The sequence below is a fragment of the Terrapene carolina genome, unplaced genomic scaffold, assembly GCF_002925995.2.
Source record: "Terrapene carolina triunguis isolate 2854851 unplaced genomic scaffold, T_m_triunguis-2.0 Scaffold194, whole genome shotgun sequence".
Classification (NCBI taxonomy): domain Eukaryota; kingdom Metazoa; phylum Chordata; order Testudines; family Emydidae; genus Terrapene; species Terrapene triunguis.
In genome coordinates this window covers 6,145,663-6,169,598 of record NW_020664545.1, presented here as the reverse complement: position 1 = coordinate 6,169,598, position 23,936 = coordinate 6,145,663, and the positions used below count along the sequence as shown (strand labels likewise).

Below are 23,936 nucleotides of genomic sequence, written 5' to 3'. Positions count from 1 at the left end.
CAGCAGGCTGCATTAGCGGGAAAGGATTGGCCCGGGCTGGCTAAGCAGTAAGCATGGGGAAAAGCCGGCAGAGGCAGGGGAAGAGGAACGCCTCCCTGCGCCCGTGACTATTGCATGGAGATCCAGGCCGACATGGCTCCTTCCCCGGTATCATTAAGACCGTGTTTTTACCAGCAGGGTTCTCACTCCCACCCCCAGGGGAACTGGGCTCTGCTTGACGTCCCACCCCTCTGCCTGGTGGGGTGAGACTCCACCGAGACGGCCTTATTGCCCCCCCTCATTCGTACGTATGCCCCGGGAGAGGAGGTCTCTCTCCAGAGGCTGTTAGGGCGTCACTGAGCTGAGCGCGCCCGCAGGGTGATCTCCATTAGGCTGGAGGTCCCCAGATCCCTCCACAACCAGGGTTCTCAGGTGTGGAAATGCCCCCAAGGAAGCGGGCCCTCCATCCAGCTGTTGGCTGCATCGCCAGCACGACCCATTCAGGGGCTCACAGGATGGGCTTTGGAAGCAGATCCTCCAGCCAGGCTCCCGGCTGGGACCAGAGCTCTCTGGGCTCTGAGGGGTAGGTTGGGGCCAGGGAGCAGTAGAGCTTGGTGGTGCATCACCGGGATATGCCCAGACGATCACTGTGGAATATTCCACCTTGCTTTGGCGTCTTGCCTGGGAATGGTCTGGGGTGGTCACGTCTCCTCGGAGGAAGATGGTCTGGAGAGGCTGCCTGTATTTATCTCCGGCGCCAAAGGCCTCTGCTGCCCAGGTGCTTTCCAGGAAGGACTTGCACATCATCATCTCCTCCTGCTGGCCACAGATGATTCCCGAGACCCCCCGGAACGGGAAGTCGGGATACCCCGCTCTCTGCTCCTTGCTCTGCTCCACTGGGAAGTTCCCCAAGTCCTGCAAGGGAGAGGAGGTTACATGGAGAGCTGAATGAATCATTGATTTTTCTGGTTTGAGGCAGATGCCCCCCCTTCACAGAAAGGAAATGGTTTGGTCTGAATCGAAACTGAATTATTTGGGGTTTTTCTCACTGAAACAAACAAATTCATTTTGGGTCGAACTAAAATGTTCTGTTTGACTCTGAACAATTTCGTTCCCCCCCAGTTTTTTGGGGCAGGTCATTTTGGGGTATTTTTCACCTGCCTTTAAAAAAAAAAAAAGTTAGCAAAATTTCAAAAGAAAAATGCCGTTTGGAAACAAAAAGCAAAATGGCCAAACTGTTTTAATTCCTCCCGCTTCATTTTGTTTTTCCAGCCGAAACTATCTGCTGAATTCAACCGAAATTCACACGTCATTTCGCTGTCTCCCAAATACATTTTTTCCGTGAATTTACTATCTGCCATAAACATGCCCCCCAGTGCTAGTAATGCGCACAGCAGCTGGTGCCCTATGACTGCGGCAGCCAGCGGGTAAATTACATGTGCCCCTCCCACCCCCCAGTAACATGATGGTGCCAGCCAATGGCACACAAAGGGTGGGGAGAGTGGCTCGGTGTGACTGGGGACCTGGCAGAGGCCCGGAGATCTCCCAGCCTGGGTTGTCTCTCTCCATTCCACTCCCGCCTTCTCTCTGTGCTCCTTGGAGACATGACCTCCAGGTCTTACGGCACTGGGTGGGGCGGGTGGAGGGAGACGCTTACAGCCTGCTCCCAGTATATTTGCCGGAGACAGCGACCAATTCCCAGCGTACGGAGCAGGAAACCCTTGGGCAGGGAGGGGGGTAGCGGACAGGTGTAGCCAGCTATTAGCAATCCTCATATTGGCAATTTTCAGTTATTAGCAACATTTGGCTGGGGACAGAGCCTGACCACCCCGGCTTTCACGTTCAAAGGATCTGGATATTAGCACCTGCCTGGCCACTTACTAACACTATTTTTTGTTAGTGTGCAGCCCTGCAGGCCCCCAGCACCCAGCTCCTTGTGGACTTCCCCAGGACTGCCCCACGCCAGGGGCCTTCCTCTGTCTTATTGGCAACATTCGGTTAATTAGCAACTTCCTGCTGGGAGCAGAGAGGCAGCTAACACACAGCACCCACCATATCGCTGTGCAGAAAAACGTGTACTCACCAGCCACATTTTCTGTGGCAGCCAGCTGGCCAGGTGGCTTTTAGCAGGGTCAGGGACTTGCGGCCACAGGCAGCCCTGTATTCTGTAGAGGACGAGACCCAGCATTGGTACTGAGATGACCACGTCGAGGAGGGAAACGCCTCTCTCTACGTTCTTGTGACTAGCATGGTCTCCCCAGGGACTGGTGGCTCCTTAACTAAGGCCCTGACACTGGATCTGGAGGTACCAGACTAGGGGGCTGGTCCAGCGCTCACTGAAATCAATGACAGTCTGAGCTTTGCTGATCATGTCTGCACTGCCTAGGGATGCCTACGGCATTGACTGACCTCCCAAAGTCCTGTCCCAGGATGCCCCGGGCTCAGGATTCTGGGAGCGGACTCTCTTTGGTTGCCCCAAAGCTCTCGCAGGAGTCCTGAAGGGAATGCTAAGCTCACAGGGACGCTACGTGTTTTAAAGGGAAAGATGAAGGCCCTTTTGTAGGTAGGAAAAGAACTGGGAGTCCACATTTCTACCGGAGCACTTCCCATCCCAGAGGGCTCGGCAAACTCTGCCCAGGAATTCCTGCACCTACCACTCAGATGCAGATCCCTGGGCGTGGCAACCTGCCGTGAGGGGACGAATCCCGCCCTGGCTGGGAGATGGACGGGGTGCGACCTCGTCGGTCTCTTCCAGCTCTGACGTCTAGGATGCTGCCAGTCCCCTCTAGGGGAACGAGGCGGGTTTTTAACAGCACCTGGCGCCCCTATCCTGCCGCTCGGGACAAGGAGGGGAGAGGAATGTTGTGTCCAGCTAGAGCTGCAGGAACAATCGGGAGGCGGAAGGGGACGTAGGACACCAGGGCTAAAATCTCCTTGGCAGGAAGTGCCAGGAGATCATTCGCGGCCAAAAGCCCTCCAGGGGTTGAGTGTAAATCCTCATCAACAGGACAGATCCTGCGTTGCACTCCCATGCGCCATGCTGGGGGACGGGGCTTAGGGCCGTCTCAGCATGACGAGCATCCTTCGCTGAGTTACCTACCACCCTCCCCAGCCCCACGCTGACTCAGCAATGTGGTAGGGGGCACTCTCTTCTCAAACGCCACTTCCTTGCAGTATAGAACCTAGGTGTTCCTTGGTGGTCCCCCATCCAAGTACTAACCAGACCCGACCCTCCTTAGCTTACAGGATCCAACCGGGGGGGGGGGGGGGCCCATCCCCCCCCCCCCCTGACACTCAGAAGGGTGGCCGGGATGGGACTCACAAACATACGTACAGGGGGTGCTTGAGGACGCAGGCCAGAGCGGCCGTGATGAGCAGGACGACTAGCCCCATGCACAGGGAGGACAGCAACAGTTCAACCTTCCCATCGTCTGGAAAGAAAGCAGGGAAAGGCTTTAGGTGCAAAGCCACTGGGGACCCACGAGCAAGAGCCCTTGGGAGCCTGCGCTGCAGCCCCCCAGCTGGCGCTAGGGGTTTGCCCAGGGACAGTCTAAGACCTACAGCAGCCCAAAGGGACTGTCTCCCATTCGCCGCTGCCCCGCATGATCCTTTGCACCCGTGCAAGGCGGGTGTAAGACGGGACCATTCTGGCTGGGGAGCCAGGCCTTGTGAATGTATCCAACGCAAAATAGAGAGACCGATCTCAAGCCTTAGGAAGCCTGGAAACTCTGGCTTATGGGGAGATGCTCACCCCAAGGGGGAGAGGACCAGTATGGGGATGTAAACAGAAGCAATGGGATGGAGGTGGGCAAAGGGGGAAATGTAGCTGACGTGCAGAATCGAGAGCGATCCAGCAGAGGAATCACCTGCCCCAAGGAAGTGGTGGAAGCCCTATAGCTTGGTTGGAGCACGTGCTGCTCCATCCTACTTTGGCCAAGGGACAGGCTAGATGTGCCCAAGCGGGTCTTTGCCATCTCATTTCAGTGCCCGCTGAACCCCCAGCACCCCCAGGCCAGGGCATAGCGCCCGGTTCTCTACTTTCCTCACCAAGGCTTCTGGTTCTGATGGAGAGGACAGAGCCCTGCGTGCTTCCCCCATCGTTGCTGATGGAGATGCCCACCCTCACCACGGAGTCAGGAGCCAGGCCCGCGATGAGATAGCGATGGACGGAGCCGTTCACCACCACAGCTGTAAGACAGGAGATGCCGCTGCTCAGACCCAGCGGGTGAGCCCAGGCCCGGCCAGCATGGCGCACAAAGCCAGTTGGTGCCTTACCCTGGGCGTCTTTTCCCTGCTCCTCATAGGAGATGGTGTAGTTCCGGATGAAGCCACCTTGCTCCTCCAATGGGACCTCCTCCCACTGCACCTCCACCTGGGATGGCCAGACACGGGTGGGATGCAGAGTTGGGGCACGGAATGGAGCTGCAACCACAGAGGGGGTGTCGAGGAAAGGGTTAACCAGCCCCATCCCAGGCACCCAAAGCGGAGGTCCCCTCTCCCTTCATTCACAGCTGTGTATTTTAGGTTTTTCATCAGAAGGATTTCAAAGCCTGCCACAAATATTAACCCTTTCCATCCCTCCCCACAACTCCATTAATGCCCATTTTACAGGTGGGGAAATGGAGGCATAGAGCAGCAATGTGACCTGTCCAAGGCCATGCAGCAGGTCCGTAGCAGAGCTGGGAATAGAACCCAGGAGTCCTGCCCTAACCACTAGACCCCACTCCCTCCTCCTTTCAGGAATGAAAGCTTCCACACCGACAGAAACCAGAAGTCCTCAACTCCAAGTCTCCTAGGAGCTCCCCAAACCACCCTCTGGTTTCAGGGAGAGAGGAGAAGATATGAGCTCAGCCGGAGACACAACGGTCTATGCTAATCTTCATACCAGACTAATGCTTCCCCAGCAAAGCCACTGGCACTCTTCAGTGGCCCCTGCGCCCTTTCCCACATCGCTGGCTGGAGCGCTGCCGGGTTTCTCCTAGGGGTGGAAGGGATCTGGCTGCGTCTGCCCCCAAACACTCGGCACCTACCGATCTGCTTGGAGTAAGCGCTTGTAGAGCCTGCAGCCCGGACAGCTCCGTCGCTCAGGGCAAAGAGTGTCAGGCTGTAGAGATACCCCGGCTCAATTGCCTCTGCGGGGACATGACAGGGACAAGCGACGGTGAAACCTCCCGTCTCTTCCGCATCACAGCCCCAGGGGACGTGCACCCAAAAGCATACCCTCCCTGCTTCCCGCTGCAGTCCCCTATGGGGTGGGAGGCTGCAGGAGAGCGTTGGGGCAAGGTGGGTCCAAACAAACGAACGGACATTTCTCTAAGCGGGAGCACATCTGACAAGACGACTCAACCCACATGCTTCAGGGTATCCACTGATCACCATACAGGATCAGGAAGGAATCAACCCTCCGCTCCATGCCTATGAAGCCCTCAGCATCACCTATTGTTGGACTTGCCTGTTCCCAGCTGGTAATTCCTATACTCCTGCCTTGCCTGGCTAGCCAACCTCACACCCAGACTGGGGGACGTGGGCTGATGACAGGGTTTGAATGTGGGACCTGCAGTACTAAAAACCTGAGCCCATAACCCCGGAGCTAGAGGAGTAACTCTGCAAGCTAGGACCAGTAGTAGGTTCTTATCCTCCTCAATTACTAGAGGAGGACAAAGACCCACCTCTCGTTGGCTCAGTGCCGTGTGCACTGAGAGCGCCCTGCAGGGGCTTGTTCATGACACTAGGTCTGATGTGAAGTCCTAACTAGGAACGTGGAGGGGGTCCTGCCTCAGTTTCCCCCTTCCCCTCCCCCCCGCTCTGTCGCTTCTGTAATCACTCACCTGCCAGGACCGCCCTGCTGATGTTCCCCGGCTCGTAGCACCAGCTGCTGTTCTGCCCCCGGTTCTCAGACGCCCGGCCCCACTCGAAGACATAGGCTGCTGCAGCGAAGCCAGGGGGATCCCACTGCAGGAGGAGGCTGCGGTCGCTCGCCGGAGAGACCAGGAGTGGCAGCGGCGGCGGCACTGAAAGGAGCCCGGGGATAGTGGAGAGGGAGGCACACCCAGGGCTGGGCTTCGGGTGCCCACGTTGCCATGGGGGAAGGACAGTTTGCCTCTCTCCCCCCAGACCCTGTGCTGAAGGGGAACTCGGGTCAGGTGGCGCAATGCCTCCCTTGTGGTCCCTCTGCCTGGGCGAGGAGAGATGGAGCCAACAGGGTCCCGGGAGGCTCCCAAGCATCTGTTGCTCTGTGGGGCCGTGCTGTGCACACATGCTCCAAGAGGGCAGTGCACTAGTGGGGCTCCCCATTGTATCACCCCATTGCCGGGGGTGCAGCTCAGACTTCCCCAGCCGGGGTCCCATTATGGACTTCGCCCCCCCGTGGGAACACAATGCCGCAGTGCTCCCGTCTGGTTGGGAGCCGCCCTCACATAGTGATAAGTGCCTGATCCCCCCCACCCCGCCTGGCACAGAACTCCTCCCGCATCCCCCTGCAGGTCTAACTCAACTGCACAACCAAGGGCCGGCCAGGCCACCACTCCACCCTGCTGAGCTCTGCCTTGGGAGTGAGACCCGTGCTTGGGGCGGAGAGATCAGGCTGGGTCTAACCTGCTTGGGCCTGCACCGCCGGGATCAACAGCTTGCTAGCGGGGGACTCGCCCACGGAATTGCTGGCGGTGAGGAAGAAGGTGTGTTCCTCGGAGGCCGGCAGCTCCAGAGCGCACTGCAGGGAGCGGGTGAGGCATGCCAGCACGACAGCCGGCTGCCCCCTTCGCTGCCAGCGGAGACTGTAGGTCAAGATCCTGCCGTTGGCTTCCTTTGGCTGCAGGGGCTGTGAGGGAGAAAGCAACGTCATGCCGAGCCTCACGGCAGTGCAGACACGGGGAGACAGGGATGGCTGAGCTCTCCTGCTAGAACTGGACTGAAAGAAGGACACAGTAGAACTGACTGAGAATGGACTTTCCCCCACCACAAAACATGTTTTCATTAAATAGCCCTCTTGATCCTCAGATTCTCGATGAAAAGCTGCAAGCTAGGAGCAGTAGTAGGTTTTTTTGGACAAAAATGGAAAAATTTTGCAAAAATGCCCATTTTAATCAAGGAAAACCCTTTTTTCTGGAAACAACCAACCAACCAATCCCAAACAAAACAGTCTGATATTTCATTTCCAAGCAGCGCCAACATCATTGCAAACAGGGAATCATCAAGCGGGTGCGTTTCTAGTGGGGTCCTGCAGGGATCAGTCCTTGGCCCGACGCTATTTAAACATGTTTGTCGATGACCTGGACGAGAACATAAAATCATCACTGATGAAGTTTGCAGCTGCCTCTAGGACTGGGGGAGTATTCAGTAATGAAGAGGGCAGATCACTGACACTGAACAATCTAGATCGGTTGGTAAGCAGGGCGCAAGCAAACAATATGTGTTTTAATACGGCTGCATGTAAACGTGGACACCTAGGAACAAAGGATGTCGGCCCTATTTACCACACGGGGGCTCTCTCCTGGGGAGCAGGGACTCTGAAAGAGACTGAGGTCATGGACGATAACTGGCTGAACTGAGCTAATGAGACCCTTGGATGCATAAACAGGGGAATCTCGAATAGGAGCAGAGAGACGGTTTTACCTCTGTATTGGCACTGGTGCGACCGCTGCGGGAACAGTGTGTCCAATTCTGGATTCCACAATTGAAGAAGGATAAGGATAAATCCGAGCGGGTTCAGCGAAGAACCACAAGAATGATTAAAGAATTAGAAAACCTGCCTGATAGCAACTGAGCTCCTTGAGTCTATCTAGTTAGCTTAACAAAGAAGGGGTGACTTGATCACAGGCTATAAATAGCTACGCAGGGAACAGATATTTGACGAGCCCATTATCAATCTAGCAGACACAAGTATAATCAGATCCAATGGCTCCAAGTTGAAGCTAGACAGATTCAGACTGAACATAAGGTGTAAATGTTTAACGGTGAGGTTAATTAACCACTGGAACAATTACCAAGGGTCATGGGGCATTCTCCATCAGTGACAATTTTTAAATCAAGGGAGGATTTTTTTTTTTAAGATGGGGTCTAGTTCAAACAGGAATTATTTTGGGGCAGTTCTCATAAGAACATAAGAGCGGCCATACTGGGTCAGACCAAAGGTCCATGTAGCCCAGTATCCTGTCTTCCGACAGTGGCCAATGCCCCAGAGGGAATGAACAGAACAGGTAATCATCAAGTGATCCATCCCCTGTCGTCCATTCCCAGCTTCTGGCAAACAGAGGCTAGGGACACCATCCCTGCCCGTCCTGGCTAATAGCCATTAATGGACCTATACTCCAAGAATTTATCTAAAACTTTTTTGAACTCTGTTATAGTCTTGGCGTTCACAACATCCTCTGGCAAGGAGTTCCACAGGTCGACTGTGCGTTGTGTGAAAAAAAATACTTCCTTTTGTTTGTTTTAAACCTGCTGTCTATTAATTTCATTTCTCTGGCCTGGGCCATGAAGGAGGTCAGACTAGATGATCACAACAGTCCCTGCTGACCTTGGAATCTAAGAATCGAATACACAGAAAACATAGGAGAGAAAGAACAGGTGAGTGTTAGAGAGAACCAGAGAGTGTGAGTGAGAGAACGTGAGCAAGTTCAGGAGAGAACAAGGGACCAAGACAGACCAATAGAAAGTGTGATTGAGGAGGAGATGGAAAGTCCGAGGGACTCAGAGAGAGAATCAGCTATGCTGATGGCCTTGTTCCTATGGAGCAGTCTGCATCAGGGCAATGGCCCCTCACAGTACGTCTACACTGCACACTAAGCCCAGAGTCTGACTCAGGTTTGAGCCCAAGCTCCTCTTTTGTCCACACACAAAATCAGTCTGACTCGAGTCCGCAAGCAACTCAGGATCTGAGTCCTAGAACCCTGCTGGGGACGGGTTGGGTGAGAGCACAAGTCCTGCTGTGACTCAGGTTCAAGCCCTGTCATTTTGCAGTGTGGACACAGCTCAACCCACCGACCTGAGTCAGAAGGGCTGCATAGTGGAGCGTGGACAGGTTAAGCATGGCTGTGAGACCTGGGTCCAGCAACCGTAAAGCCAGGTTTACAACGCAGCGCGGACACTGACGTCCACAAGCTTGGGTGACACAGAGACGCAGGCTTAGTCTGCAGTGTAGCCATACCATGCTGCGTCAGTACTGCGTCACCAATGCGCCTGTTTGCATAATGCTTGAAGAGACAGGAGATAGCCACACGTCCAGGCTGGGACTGCAGCTGGTGGAGAAATATCGGCTGAACGTTTTTCCTCCGGTCGGAAAATGTCAATTTGTTGAAACCGAAACTTTTCAGTAGGAATGTTCAACGAACCCTTCAGTCAAAACCAGAGAAAGAGAGAGAATGCGAGTGACTAGCCAATGGACTGGCTGCTTTCCTCAGGGGGTGGGATAGCTCAGTGGTTTGAGCATTGGCCTGCTAAACCCAGGGTTATGAGCTCAATCCTTGAGGGGGCCATTTAGGGATTCAGGGCAAAAATCTGTCTGGGGATTGGTCCTGCTTTGAGCAGGGGGTTGGACTAGATGACCTCCTGAGGTCCCTTCCAACCCCAATAGTCTATGATTAGGGCCAGGAGAGTTGCCCTATGAGTCATCTCTAAGTAACAAGTGCCTGGTCCCCCTCACCTGTGGGGTTGTTGGGTGCCCACTCCAGAATAGCTAATTGGTTAGGGCCCTCACCTGGGAGGTGTGACCCAAATCCCAACTCAGGCAGAGCAGGGGCTATTGTGGGTGGGGGTCTCTCATGAAAAGTTTCAAAAGGTCGTGGCTTAGTTCTGATGTGGAATGAAACCAAATTTCAAAACCTCATTTTTTTTTTTTTTTTTTTTTAAACAAAACCCGGAATTCTTGTTTTCCACCCAGCCCTAGCTGGGACACCAGCCCACATACAGCCCAGCTCCTAAATCCTTTCCCAACCCTTCCCCGGGGCAAACAAGTAACGGTTTGGGAATGTAAAGGCTAAATGTGACCTGGATGGTCCTCTCTCTCTTGGGGCTGGCCTGGTTGCATTTGCAGAGCGTGGTCTCCGAGTTCTATCCCTTGGGGCTTGTTCCTGGTTCTGATGGCTACTCATGTCTGGGAAGGGATCTCCCTTTGGGTATAGTTCTCCGCTCATGCCGGCATGAATCAGGAGCAGCTCTGCTTAAAATCAGAGTGAAACGAGCGAGAGGAGAAGGCAGGGCCATTGATGTCAATATGGCTTTGCCAGCAGAATGAAACCTTAGACCCAGCCCTAAAAGCTGGGGATTCTCAGTCAGGGGCCCTGGGACAGATGGTTCCTGTTTTATAATTGTACTTCATGTTCTTTTCTTTGATCCCTAACTGCTGCAGGGGCAAGCACATGGAGTCAGGCCTGGAGTCACCCATGACACGTGCAATGCAGGACTAATCCAATTCTTTATCCCAGCCCCTTCCCAGGTGGTGTGTCTGGCCTGGATCCTTGCTTGGCCCCCTACCTTCCACATCAGAATGATCTCACTCCTCCCGTCAGAGTCGGGCGTGGCTATTCTCCTCCAAAGAGCCGGCCCTCTGGACGGGGCTAGGCGGTGGCCGTGGGCAGGCGAGGGCAATGCGGGAGATGCAAAGGAGAGAAATGAAGTCATTGAGAGAGGGTTCTGCAGGGAGGGAGCTGAGAGCAGAGGGTATAGATTGCTCTGTGCTGCTACCTGGGGGAGACCGTACCAGACCCACCCCCCACACCCTCGTAACCATCAGTGACAGGGGAGTTTGTTTAACCCTTCGTGGTGAATATAATTTGTATTATAGGAGCACTCAGCTAGGATCTGCACAGCCCCACAGAGACACACATTCCCTGCCTTGAGGAGTGGATGGTCGAAGATGGCACCCACAGGGTGGCGGGAAGGGGTGCAACATACAAGCCGAGAGAGATCGGGGTGATAGCAGGCAGGTGGCTTGGGCATGCTAGCTAAGTGCTGGCACAATCAGGGTTACCCACAGGGCACGAGGAGACGACCCATGGGAGAGGCCTCAGGGCAGAGGGGGGCTGGTGCTCCTGAAATTTGGGTCTGAGGTGGGTGGGGGTGGATGGTCCGGCCAGCCTTTTCTATCCCCCTCCCTGTCCATGCTGCCCCAGCTCATGGCCTGTCTACTGGAGACAGGAGGGAGGAGGAGGACAGGACCTGCCATGGCAGGGTGGGCAGCAGCCTTGGGGTGAAGGTAGGAGGGAGGTGGAGAGGTGAGCATGTCTCCCTACCCGCGGGCAGAGTCCTCACAAATCGCTCGTGGCTCCAGGCGCTCCAGGAGGGACCCCCGTCGCTCCAGGGGAAGGCGTCGCTCCGGTACAGCGCTCGCACCTGGATAGAGTAGCTGGTGAACGGTGAGACGCCACAGACGTCCTTTGATGCGGGTGCGTCCTCTGCGGCTGTGACATCCACCTTCACGGGGGGCGGGACAGGGTCCCTTTTAGCGCTTCTCTTTGCAGCTCGCCCCGATTGTGCCCTAAAGCACCGATCTGCTGTGCAGAGCGGGCAGCTGAGGGGCTCTCCACCTCAGATCAAACCAGCTAGCGTCTCTTCATGCTGGGCTCTCTCCTCCCCAGTAACCCCAGCCAGCCCAGGGGCATGACGGGGGACCAGCTTCCCCGTGACACAGGAACCGGGTTCAGCAGAAACCAGCTCTGTCCTCACAGGACACTTGAGAGAAGCAGAGGGACTTGAGCCAATGTGACGGCCGCCATCTTGTCTGACACACCGGGGACTGAACCAGGGGCCTCCAGAGCGAAATGGAGGAGCTGCTACAGCTTGAGCGAAAGAGTCAAGCCTCCCTAAGCAGGCCTGTAACAGGCTCATTCCTCTGTGGGTCAGCCACTGGGGGGTGGATTTGTGAAACAAGCACCAGTGAGTTACACAAGCACCCCGCAGTTTAAACAGGAGGTGGCTAAATGCAGGGGTATTTCAGCGAGGGTCTCCTTGCCTTTGGAACTCGCCTCCCCTCTCTCGAGCTCGCCGAGCCCAGACATACTGAGCCTGTGAGACTTCTGGGCCAGCCCCTTAGCTGGTGTACGTTCGCCTCGCTCCGCCAAGAGCGGTGGAGCTGCTGATTGAGAGCTGAGGACGTGCCGGGTTTCTTCTGGGTGGGGAGAGCTGAGCAGAAGGTGCGGGGGGTGGGAAGCCTTCATTTGGGGTAGGGGGTGAAACTAAAGATGTCACATTTTGGCCGTTGGGCCAACTGTTTCAAGTGGATGGATTTGTTCTCAGGAAGTGTCACACGCGTGCCCAAGAGCTCTGGGCCAGGGGCATGGATTAGATGGACGAACTCATAGCTGGGTAACTGCATGGTTAGGAGGGAGAGAGAGATGGCGAAGCCAACCAGCATCCCTAACACCGCCCCCATCCCCAGAAGGGGGGATACACCTATGAAACAGGTGTCAGTCCTGTTACTAACTCCTCCCACCAACAGCCACCTACCTGCGTCCAGGATGCCCCGTCCACGTCGCGGTACCGGATCTCATACCGCGCGTCCGTCACACGCAGCAGCTCCTCGTTGGGCTGCCGCCACGCCACGCGGAAGCAGTTGCTCCTGTTCGCCATGGCGCTGACCTCGGGCGGGCTCAGCTTCACTGGGAAAAGAAAGCCACAAGCGTGGGCAGCATTTCTGCACGCCCCCCCCCCCCAACGCCCAGAGACAAGCAGCCACACTCAGCCCCCTCTCAGAAGCACAGAGGGGGAGGCAACAGGCCCAAGGGCACATGGAGAGTCAGTGGCAGAGCCAGGACCAGCTCCCAGATCTTCTGAAGAAGAGCCCAGTGCGATCCACCCGGCCACGTCACAGGAAAGGTCAGTCTCATGACACCTCCAGCTCAGCCCAGAAATCCACCTGTGCTAAGCTTTGCTCGCTCAGTTTGGCTGGCCCAACGAGTTCGGAACCAAATCGAGAACCCCCACCTGTGATTCTAGTCCAGCAGACACACCTGCCCTGGCTCGGTTTGTGTCAGTGCCATTGTTCCCCTCCCCCAGCGAGCGGGTCTTACCAATGCTCATTCCATGCACGCACTTGTCTGCGGCACTGGCCCGGCCCAGCAGATTCACGGCTGTTAGCCTCACTTGGAAAGAGGCAAAGAGGTTCTCCACAGGGATGGTGCAGGAACGGCTCTCTCGGCTGGAGACGCACGTCCCAGCGTCTCTGAACTTCCAGAGGCAGCGCCCTGCTTCTCTGAGAGGGAGAGAGCCCAGGTTAGCCGCTGCCGGGTCCAGGAACACGAGTGGCGGAGCCCAAACCCCACCCTTGCCCCTGCTAGCATCGGACAGCTCTACGAATGGACGTCAGGGGGAGGAGGGAGAAAATCAGTAGCTATTTCTACAGTTTACAGCGGTGGTTCTCAAACTTCTGTCCTGGTGACCCCTTTCACATAGCAAGCGTCTGAGTGCCACCCCCCCTTATACATTAAAAACACGTTTTAATATATTTAACACCATTATAAATGCTGGAGGCAAAGCGGGGCTTGGGGTGGAGGCTGACAGCTCGTGACCCCCCATGTAATAACCTTGCGACCCCCTGAAGGGTCCCGACCCCCAGTTTGAGAACCACTGGTTTACAGGGACAGTCCCTTTTAATCGTCAGGTGTTGGGATGTCAGTCCTCCACCACTCCCTCCCCTGCCCCCTCACACTTACGGCCAGGTGGAGAACTCACTCAGTGACGTGGAGGGTGTATGTGGTTGGAAGGTAGGTCTCCGGCCCAGGGTCCCAGTAGCAGGTGATGTTCCCCCCCCAGAAGCTGACGCAATGTTCCACCTGCAGATCTCCTGGCGGGACTTCAGAACGAGAAGAGAAAGAGCCAACAGATCCAGAGTCCGGTGCTGGAGGGGACGGCGCTGACTGCAGGGTGCTGATCCCAGAGCACCCTCAGAGCTGGGCGCAAACTGGATTTTCCGTTTCATGGGAAGCTCCGTGGCTTCCATTTCCTCCCCTCCCCCATTCCAAAACGGAACGAAAACAAAGCAAAACCTGACACCTCTAATGAAATCCCAGAAAACGCGAGTTTGGGGTCGATCAAAACATTTCACTCTGATCTCAACTTGCGCGTGTTAGAGCAACAAATATAACACTGAAAACTTGAAACTCAGCATGGTTTGGAGATGGTAAATTGAAACGTCGCATCCCGAAAAGGCACCGGAACAGAGCACTGATCTCCCCCGCCCCCGAAATTCCATCGAAATCGACGTTTCCCCAGAACGTTTCGCTTTTGAAGACTCACAGTTTTCCGGCGGAAAAAAACATTTGGGTGGAAAAATTCCAACCAGCCCCACCCATGACTGCAGCACAAGCCAATGGGCTTGGCAGGGGCTCAGCGCCCTCCCCCACCCACTGCCCCCAATGGGAGCCAAGCACCCTCCGGGCTTTCCAGGATGGGCCCTTATCCAGCCCTCGTGAAGGTCAAGCCTAGAGCACCTCCTCCCCTAGCCAGGGAGCTAAGGGAACTGCACCCACCTCCAGCCTGGTACTCGGCTAGACCCAGCAGGTGCAGATTGCTCCGGTGAGGCAGGTAACAGCTCAGCTCCCCACGGGGCCGCTCTGCCTGGAGAACGGTGACCACGGTGACTGTGCCGTTTCCCGCAATGCTCTGGTTCAGTGGCAGCTGCCTAGTCTCTCCGTTCAATCTCCAGACAATATCGCCCGGGCGGGCATGGCCGATCTGCAGGCAGCTGGGGTCGAGGGTGCAGGAGGCCGTCAATGGGGTGCCGAGGCAGGCCACTGCGGGGTGCAGGCTTAGCATGCCACAGCTGGGCTGCGGAGTAGGGACTCTGCTGCCAGGGCCAGGCCTCGGGCTGTTCGCTCCTGGGGAGAGATGCAGGACAGCTCAAAAGGGGGGAGCTGGGGTCTCTCTCAAGCAGACGCACTTTGTCTGTGGGTCCTCTGACCCCGAGGAGCCAGAATGTGCCCGTCTTGGGCTTTGTTCTTGGCTAAGTTTAGCTTCCATCCCTGTTTCTAGGATGCTGAACCTGCAGTGACAGGCTGCCTGGAGCCCCAAAACAGTGAGGATACGCTCAGTGCTTGCCCTGACCAATGCAATCACCAGCCCTTATTAAACCTAAAACCAGATAAGCCGGTAGGTTTCCCGATTACCATTGTTGATTTAAGCTAGGACCACAACTGTACTGGGACAGGAGGTGAAACTGACGGGGTATATTCTGCTCCCTGCAACAGGTTTCCAGGATAGGGGAACAGTCTGTGCCACAGTTTTCCCCCTCTGTAAAGTCCACATTATAAAATACTCATCTCTAGGACTGCCCACTGAAACCTTCCTCCCCGCTGATCTGAAACAGTCTGTTCACCACTCAGAAGCGGACGGTCTGCAAGTGTCAAAAGCTTGTTTCCAATCCGTGGGTTTTTTTACCTTGCTCTTGGAAAACTTCCTTGAAATCCCATTTTTGCAAAACATTTCGATAAAATGGCATTTCCGAGTGAAAACCGCTCCACTGAAAAGTTTTTATTAAACAGTGGGGACAGAGCAGAAGTTAGTCGATGCAGTACCCGCTTGTGGGCACTAGGTAGAGCCAGGGGAAAGAATCCAGAGAGGCCCTCAATGAGCTGTTTTTGTGAATGTGAAATCTCTCGTGAAATCCGAGCAGCTGCTTACTCCAACCAAAGTACAAGGACCTGCTTTGAGAACCCACCACTTTCAAGATGGCGTTTGTCCAAGTGGAGGCAGCTTATGGCCTGTAACAGGGGTTCTCAACCTTTCTCTTTCTGAGGCCCTCCCGACACGCTATAAAAACTCCACGGCCCACCTGTGCCACAACAGCTTGTTTTCTGCATATAAAAGCCAGACCCGGTGTTAAGGGGGTAGCAAGCAGGGTAATTGCCCAGGGCCCCAAACCACAGGGGGCACTGAGAAGCTACGTTTCTCAGGCTTCTGCTTTAGCCCCACGTGGCAGGGCTCCGGGCTTCAGCCCCATGCTGTGGGGCTTTGACTTTCTGCCCTGGGCCCGAGAAAGTCTAACCTTGGTCCTGTTTGGCAGCCCCCCTGAAACCTGCTCGCAGCCCCCCAGCGGGCCCCGGACCCCTGCTTGAGAACCACTGACCTAAAAGCTGGTGAAATCACGTCCACACCCTTGCTCAAAAATGCTACATCTTGTTTTGCTTTGATCATTCCATAGGTGCTGGAACTAGGGGTGCTGCAGCCCCCCCCCCCCCCCGTCTTGAAGCGGTTTCCATCATATGCAGGGTTTACAGTTTGTAGGGTGACCAGACAGCAAATGTGAAAAATCGGGACAGGGGGTGGGGGATAATAGGAGCCTATATAAGAAAAAGACCCCAAAATCGGGACTGTCCCTATAAAATCGGGACATCTGGTCACCCTAACAGTTTGGTTCAATGGCTCCCAGCACCCCCGCTACACGCATTGTTCCAGTCCCCCTGCACAAAGCATCAGCCACCCATTTGCAACAGCAAAGACTCAGGCAAATTTGCATCCCGCTTTGCATGTGCCTGGCCTGGGGAAGGCAGAGAGCAGAAGGCTGGACCGAGGACACATGGTCAAACTTTTAATAACAGCGCTGCCACGGCTATCTCGGAGCATGCCACAAAAGGATGCTCAGCAAAGTCCAATATCAAACCGCTAACGCGTGCCATCTTTCCAACCAAGACACTGGATTGTTCCACAGGCTGTCGGGGGAGAGGGACAGGCAGGAGGGGGGTGAACTGAATTGAGGAAAACGAAACAAGATGGGGGGCCAGATCCCTAGCCAGTGGCACTTGCAGCCATATGTATAATACGCGCACTGTGTAGTTTGGGCAGCTGGGCTGCCTGGGGCAGGGGAGGGGCAGTTTTTTCCCATTTGAGAGGGCCCCCAAAGCGAGTGGCATTGCGAGCTGGCGCATGGGGGTCGCAGCGCCACTCAGCTTCGGCCCGTCCAGAGGAGCAGAGGAGCCGAACCTGAGCGGCTCTGTGACCCAGTGCACCAAGTCGCAGTGCCCAGAGCGGGAAGCCAGGCTCAGCCCCGCAGGACAGGAGGTGCCACAGCATGATGAGCGTGGGGTGGGCTCATTTTCCAACCCAGCCAGGGCTGAGTGAGGTGCGGACTTGGAGGACGAGGTGCTGGGATGGGATCACGGGGGTTGGCGGCGAAGCCCGGGATCTCCCCGACTCATGTGGTACACGTACGTACCACGTGAAAAAAGTTTCCGGGGGCAAACTAGTTGTCAATAGGCTGGCTCAGCTCAAGTCAGCGGGGCCAGATCCCTAGCTGCTGTAAATGGCACAGCTCCATGGAAGTCCATGGAGATGGTCTGTTCACCCCAGCCGATAGGCACCCAGCTGTTTTGCACAGTCATCTATTTCACAGGCAAACAGTGTCTGGATGAGATGGAGAACCAAGGGGGTGACCACGTGGCCTTATTAAAGATCCCATGCATGTCATACAAGAATAGAGCATTAACCCTATGCAGCCTTAGTTGGCGTGTAATATGATACAGTCTTTAATTAAACAATCATATTTCCCTCCCCCCCCAAGCTCCCTGCCTCATGCAGTGCACAGGATGGACCTGCTCTGGGCAGGTCTAAGGGCTGTGCAGTGAAAGAGGCGGATGTCTGTAGGAGCCCGCCCGATTTGTTGAGGAAGTTGGAAGGTGGGCAGCAGTGAGGGAGAGGCCAGAGAACGGCTCAACTGTGGCCTGGTCAGAGCTATTGTTGTTCTGGAATGCGTTCATTTCTGCCGCCCCCCCGTTCTTTGGCCTACAGAGAATTACAGAGGTGTTTGACGCTGTGGCTCCGAGTGTCCCCCGCTTCCCGCTCTTGGTTTTTCTCATTTCCCCCCAAATAAACAGAATCCTGCCCATTCTCTGAAGCTTTGGAATTGATCAGATGCGTCGTGGAAAAGCGATTGGGTCACGTCCAAACCGACAGAGCAACGTCATCCAGTTGCGGGGCCGGGCCTTCCAAGTGTGGCCAATGAAACACACGCACAGGGGCACCTGATTTCCATGCCATACGGCTAAATGCAGTGCCTTGCATGGTGTCAAGTATCAGAGGGGTAGCCGTGTTAGAAGAAGTGAGGTTCTTACCCACGAAAGCTTATGCTCCCAATACTTCTGTTAGTCTTAAAGGTGCCACAGGACCCTCTGTTGCTTTTTACAGATTCAGACTAACAAGGCTACCCCTCTGATACGCACAGGGGGGCTGGATTAAGGTGGCCTGAATTCTGGGGTTTCCGAATTTCCGAGTGCTTGGCTTTGCAACCTTCATAATGCTCCTTGACTGTAGTTTTTGAGTGTGTCATAATACAAAGGGAGATCGATCGTGTGTAACATCTTCCCTGCCCCGCACACACAATTCACCCCTGGGGAGCGGATGAGAGAGACAACAAACCCCATTACAGACATCGCTTAATACACGACTGGAAGGCGCTCAGATACTGCAGTGATGGGGACGGTGTAAGAATCTAGCTCGAAGAGGAGCTCAGATTAGATGGTCATAATGGTCCCTTCTGGCCTTCAGAGCCTATGAATAAACTATTACTCCAGCCTGCCAGAGCAATGTAACACTCAGCCAGACACATCCCCAGTGCCCGAGTGGTTTGGATGCGTTCCCTGGCCCTGATACAGCAATGGTGTTCTTTCCTCTCTCCGCACTGTCCGCTCCGGCCTTCATTAGGGAATCGAGAAAAGTAGCCGCTCCGACGCCGTCATGCGGAGAGAAAGCAAAGGGACTGCTCTGCACCTGCTGGCACAAAGGGGCAGAGATAGCCAGCTCCCCTCCCCTGTCTCCAACAAGAGCAGGCATCAGTGTCCGTGACAGCCAGGCTGCCGTACATCTTCGCTGCAGCTGCCCGGCGCTCCCAGCGACTGCCCGGCCTCTCGAGTGGCTAGGAGAAAGGATTAGCCGGCCATATGGGAGGGGGGCTGATCTCAGCATGGAGAGAGGATGCCAGGTCCTATCGCGCACATCCCTGGGAGCAGACAGCCGGCTGGATTTGAGGCTCATCCTCTCACCTGGATGAGAGAATTTCACAGCTGTGCAGGATGTTCCCTGTGAGCTCTACAGGGGCAGGATTGGAACGGGAAACAGCCATCAGCAGGGGTAACGGCAGCAGATTGGAGACAACCTGCTGCCAGGGATGGGTAGCGACGGGGGCAGGAGCCCGTTCCCCACAGCGCCACACGACTCCAGAGCGGGATCAGGGACACACCACAGCCTCTTGCAGAGGTGGAGGAAGCCAGTGACTTCTAGTGCAGCTGGGAACGTCCCAAGCACTGAGCGGGAACACGGAAGGAGGAGGTTCTGACATGCGCTTTGCCTTTGACATCAAGAGGCTGCAGGGACAAGATACAAGACGAGGGAAGATTCTCCCTTTGCTGCAAAAAGACCTGCAGGATCTGTAATGAGCACAAGTGGTCCAGGCCTTATTTTTACCTCTCGTCTGAGAGAGCTCTCCTGCTGCACAGCGCCTCCTATGGCATCCTCCCAGGATTCAGGACCAACTCCAAAGAAGAGCACCACCGATGTTTTCCGTGGAGATCTCCAGCCCTGCTTAGATTCTTCCAGGCATCTCAGCCCAACCGCAGGGCCAGGTTCCCGAGGAGTAACTCTGCCTCAAGGATTGACTGTTAACCAGAGACCAAGGCTGAAAGCAAACTCCCACACAGCTCCTTCCTCTCAGGACTGTGTGTAATCATAGAATCATAGAATGTCAGGGTTGGAAGGGACCTCAGGAGGTCATCTAGTCCCACCCCCTGCTCAAAGCAGGACCAACCCCCAACTAAATCATCCCAGACAGGGCTTTGTCAAGCCTGACCTTAAAAACCTCTAAGGAAGGAGATTCCACCACCTCCCTTGATAACCCATTCCAGTACTTCACCACCCTCCTAATGAAAAAGTTTTTCCTAATATCCAACCTAAACCTCCCCCACTGCAACTTGAGACCATTACTCCTTGTTCTGTCATCTGGTACCATTGAGAACAGCCTAGATCCATCCTCTTTGGAACCCCCTTTCAGGTAGTTGAAAGCAGCTATCAAATCCCCCCTCATTCTTCTCTTCTGCAGACTAAACAATCCCAGTTCCTTCAGCCTCTCCTCCTAAGTCATGTGCTCCAGCCCCCTAATCATTTTTGTTGCCCTCCGCTGGACTCTTTCCAATTTTTCCACATCCTTCTTGTAGTGTGGGGCCCAAAACTGGACACAGTACTCCAGATGAGGCCTCACCAATGTCGAATAGAGGGGAATGATCACGTCCCTCGATCTGCTGGCAAACAGCACAAACATTTCTTCCAAGACTAAAACCTTGCTCGCACACTAAGAACTCGGAAGACTCTGTAACAGCATCCCCTGCCCTAACATTATGAAGAAGACATAAAATGGATAGCATCAGACACTTCAGCACTCCTGGGATTTGGAATGAGGCACATTTTTCTTTATACAAGTGAGGACAAGGGCCACTTGTCTAACTCACAAGGGCTTTGTGAGCTTGGCCTTGGAAGAGGTATAGCACTATGGGGCGATATTCATCCCATGCAGAGGGCCGGCATAAGCTCCATGCATCACCTACACCCCTCCTGTGGGACCTACGAGGGGTAGAAGCTTGGTGATGGCCATCTGGACAGGGTGTAGGCCACCTTCTGCAAGTGACCCATGGATCCTCAGCCCGGGTACATTCAAACTCGGCCAATTTCCAGCCTCTGAGGATTTGCCCCCCTCCTTCCAATGGAGCACAGAACCATGTCTTTACATCTCCTGAAATATTGTCATTGCTTAAATAAATCCCATGCATTGCTGGGTAGGTGGGAATGGCATTCCTTCCCCTGGGAAACAGACCAATATGGCCTAATGGGGAAGAACTGAGTTCTGTGGGGAGACGGACTTTATTTGCCCACCGTCAGGGCCAATCTGGTGCACTTGGGATGCAACGGCTGGTCCGCATGCTATTTTTTTCCACAAAAGAAGAAACCTTTCAGCGCTAATCAAACGCAAATCCCTGCAGAGCCGCAGAGCGGGGCTGGCCCTGGGCCAGTAACGTACACAATGTACCTTCTGGTTCAGAAAGACCAGGGGGGACTTCAAATATGTAACAAAACAGCAGAATTGCCCAAGAGGAACAACACATCGGCAGCAAAGGGAGGGCCTGGAAATAGCAGGGCTTCGTGGGAGAATAGCCAGCACATTACTAAAGTATCTTGAGCTGGGATAAACAAGCTCCGCGGGGCTGTCAGTAGGTGTTGGGGCCGGAGGTGACCTGGTCCATCCGGTTCAGCCTCCTCTCTTGTTCAAGATCATTTGTGCTCCTCGGAGTATTTCTCAGTCTCCCGGAGCCATGCTTTGGGTGCAAGTCTCAGTGAGTCCACTCCTGCGCTTGGGAAAGGGATGGGGGTGCAGACAGGGCCGGCTCCAGCATTTCTGCCGCCCCAAGCAAAAAAAAAGCCGCGATCGGCGGTGGCAGTTCAGCGGCAGGACCTTCGCTCCTAGAGGGAATGAGGGACCTGCCGCCCCCGAATTGCCGCAGGTGCTGCCCCTCTCCCTTGGCCGCCCCAAGCACCTGCTTGTTAAGCTGGTGCCTGGAGCCGGCCCTGGGTGCAGAAGATAAGGCGGCCTTAAGCCAGTGGCTCTCAACCTTTCCAGACGACTGTCCCCCTTTCAGGAGTCTGATTTGTCTGGCGTACCCCAAGTTTCACCTCACTTAAAAGCTACGTGCTTACAAAAATCAGACACGGAAATACAAAAGTGTTCCAGGACGCGGCTATTGAAAGATGGCTGCCTTTCTCATTTTGACCATATAATTGTAAAATAAATCAGCTGGAATATAAAGATGGTACTTACATGTCACTGTATAGCACATAAGAGCTGTCTAAACAAGTCATTGACTGTATGAAATTTTAGTTTGTGCTGACTTCACTAGTGCTTTTTATATAGGCTGTTGTAAAACCAGGCAAATCTAGGGCGGCAGGATTTGGGGGGCGGCATTTTGCCGCCCTCAGCGGAAATTCGGCGGCGGGGGGGTCCTTCCGCTCCGGATCTTCGGTGGAAATTCGGCGGCGGGTCCTTCACTCGCTCCGGGACCCACCGCCGAAGTGCCCCGAAGACGCGGAGCAGAAGGACCCCCACCGCCGAAGACCCCAAGCCTCCTGAATGCTCAGAGGAGGAGCGCTGCCGCCTAGGGTGGCAAAAACCCTGGCGCCGCTCCTGGGTACAAGAACCACTGCCTTAAGCCACCTTTGCACTTACTGTATCCTTGGGCTTGTTGTTTGGCCGCCGGTGTGAGTTAGAGCAACCTCTGGGCTGCTTTAATTTACATTCTACTTCCCATGTCCCCCCCCCCCACACACACACACACTATTGCCTCCTCCCTTCTCTCTTTCTTACCTGACCTGGAGATGCCAAGTGAGAAGATCCAGGACAACATCAGATTCAGCCACATTCTCGTGAATTACAGCTTTGGTGGAAAACCTTTAAAAACATAAATGGGGGTAGGGGAGAGAAAGAGGATAAAGGAGACCTGGGGGGTCTGATCCTGATCTCCCTTAGCCCAGTGTGAATCAGGAGTAACCCCACTGAAGCCAGTTAACTTATCCCCCTTTCACACCAGCGTAAGAGGAGACTTGACCCTCAGAAAGCTGCAGGCGCATCAGCAAGACAACCGGTTTCAGCAAGAATTGCCTCCCAATTCCTCCCAGCTCTGGATAAGCCGGGCTAGAAAGTTACACACAGAAGCAGCTTTAATGCCACGAACCTGTAGGGAGCGCCCAGATACCATGGTGATGGGCATGGTATAAGAGCCTAAATAAATCCAAGAGCCACTTTCTGTGTGCCTCAGTTCTTCCCCTGTAAAATGGGGCTAATCCTCCCTCTCTCACACCCTGTGTCTCTCTGGGCTCTTTCGATTGTAAGTGCTTAGGGGCAGGGACGGTCTCTCGCTGTGTGTTCGTACAAAGGGGCCCTGATCTGGACTAGGGCCTCCGGGTGGTACATACAGAGTATACAGGACTTCTCAGCAGTGGGGAGCGCAGCCCCATGCGATGCTCCTTGCTCACTGTCTCGCAGGGTGGGCTTGGGGGTTGGGGAAGCAGGGACAGTGATTTCATATCTGCCTGGATCCACCAGCCTCGTGGAATTGGGGGCCCGTTTTGGATGCCAGCCAAGGAGGCATTTCCATGGTGCTAGAATGGCTCCCCTCAGGCTAACAAAGCCTGGGCCGGTCTCCTGACACCCTGCACACTGCCCTCGGAGATGTGCATGCCTTCAGCGTCCCTGTTGTAATTAAATGAGTCACTAACATCCCCAGCTCAGGCAGCAATGGGTTTAAACCTCCCTTCACTGAACAGCAGCCAGCTGCCGAACGTGGCTGGAGTGCTGGAAACCACATTAGTCTCTTCCAAGCACTGCACCAAGAGATGAAATGCTGCTGCTTCTTCTCTCCTTCTGGCACTGACAGACCAAAGGCTGGATTGAAGCCATCCTTAGCTTAGCAAGCCCCTGGGTGGTTCCTTTGGTCTTCCAGCAGCTTGCACTGAGTCTAGATCCCACCAAGAGCTGGGACATCAGAAAAACAGATCTACACTCGGGATGAAAGCCTTGGTGTTGGGCTTCTGGTCTCTTTGCACTACAAGATTTGCTCACGTGTCTCTTCCCAGAGATGTATTTGGTGTCTATTCTTTTCCCTCTGCCGCTAATACAAATCAGTTTCAGCCTCCAGCAGGAAGCAGAGGAAATGCACAGGCCCTTGGGTGTTAAAGCTTTTTTTGGGGGAAAAAAAGACAATTAAAATCCAAGTCGAAAAACAAGAGCTCTCCTGCTCCTTGCGGGAATTAAATTCTAATTAGAAAGCAGCTCTGTCAAGACGGGAGATTTGACTGAATGGCAAACTCCAGTTAGCAAAGCGAGTTACTAGCTCTTTAATGATTTTAATAGTGGTTACAAAGGAGAGTTTTATGAGCAACCAAGCCCAGATGTCTATTGGAGCTTTAGTCATGACAATAGTTTGCACTCGCACGGC

General features: G+C 54.6%; 1 long non-coding RNA gene across 1 annotated transcript; it reads right to left on the bottom strand.

Annotated features, from left to right (window-relative positions):
- Window positions 1-4,329: 4,329 nt before the first annotated feature.
- Window positions 4,330-5,971, bottom strand: LOC112123508. Its single transcript, XR_002909536.3, has 3 exons — window positions 5,808-5,971; window positions 5,010-5,111; window positions 4,330-4,401 (listed from the first exon to the last, which is right to left on the bottom strand). It is a non-coding gene; the product is annotated as an uncharacterized LOC112123508 (long non-coding RNA).
- Between the last annotated feature and the right edge of the window lie 17,965 nt (window positions 5,972-23,936).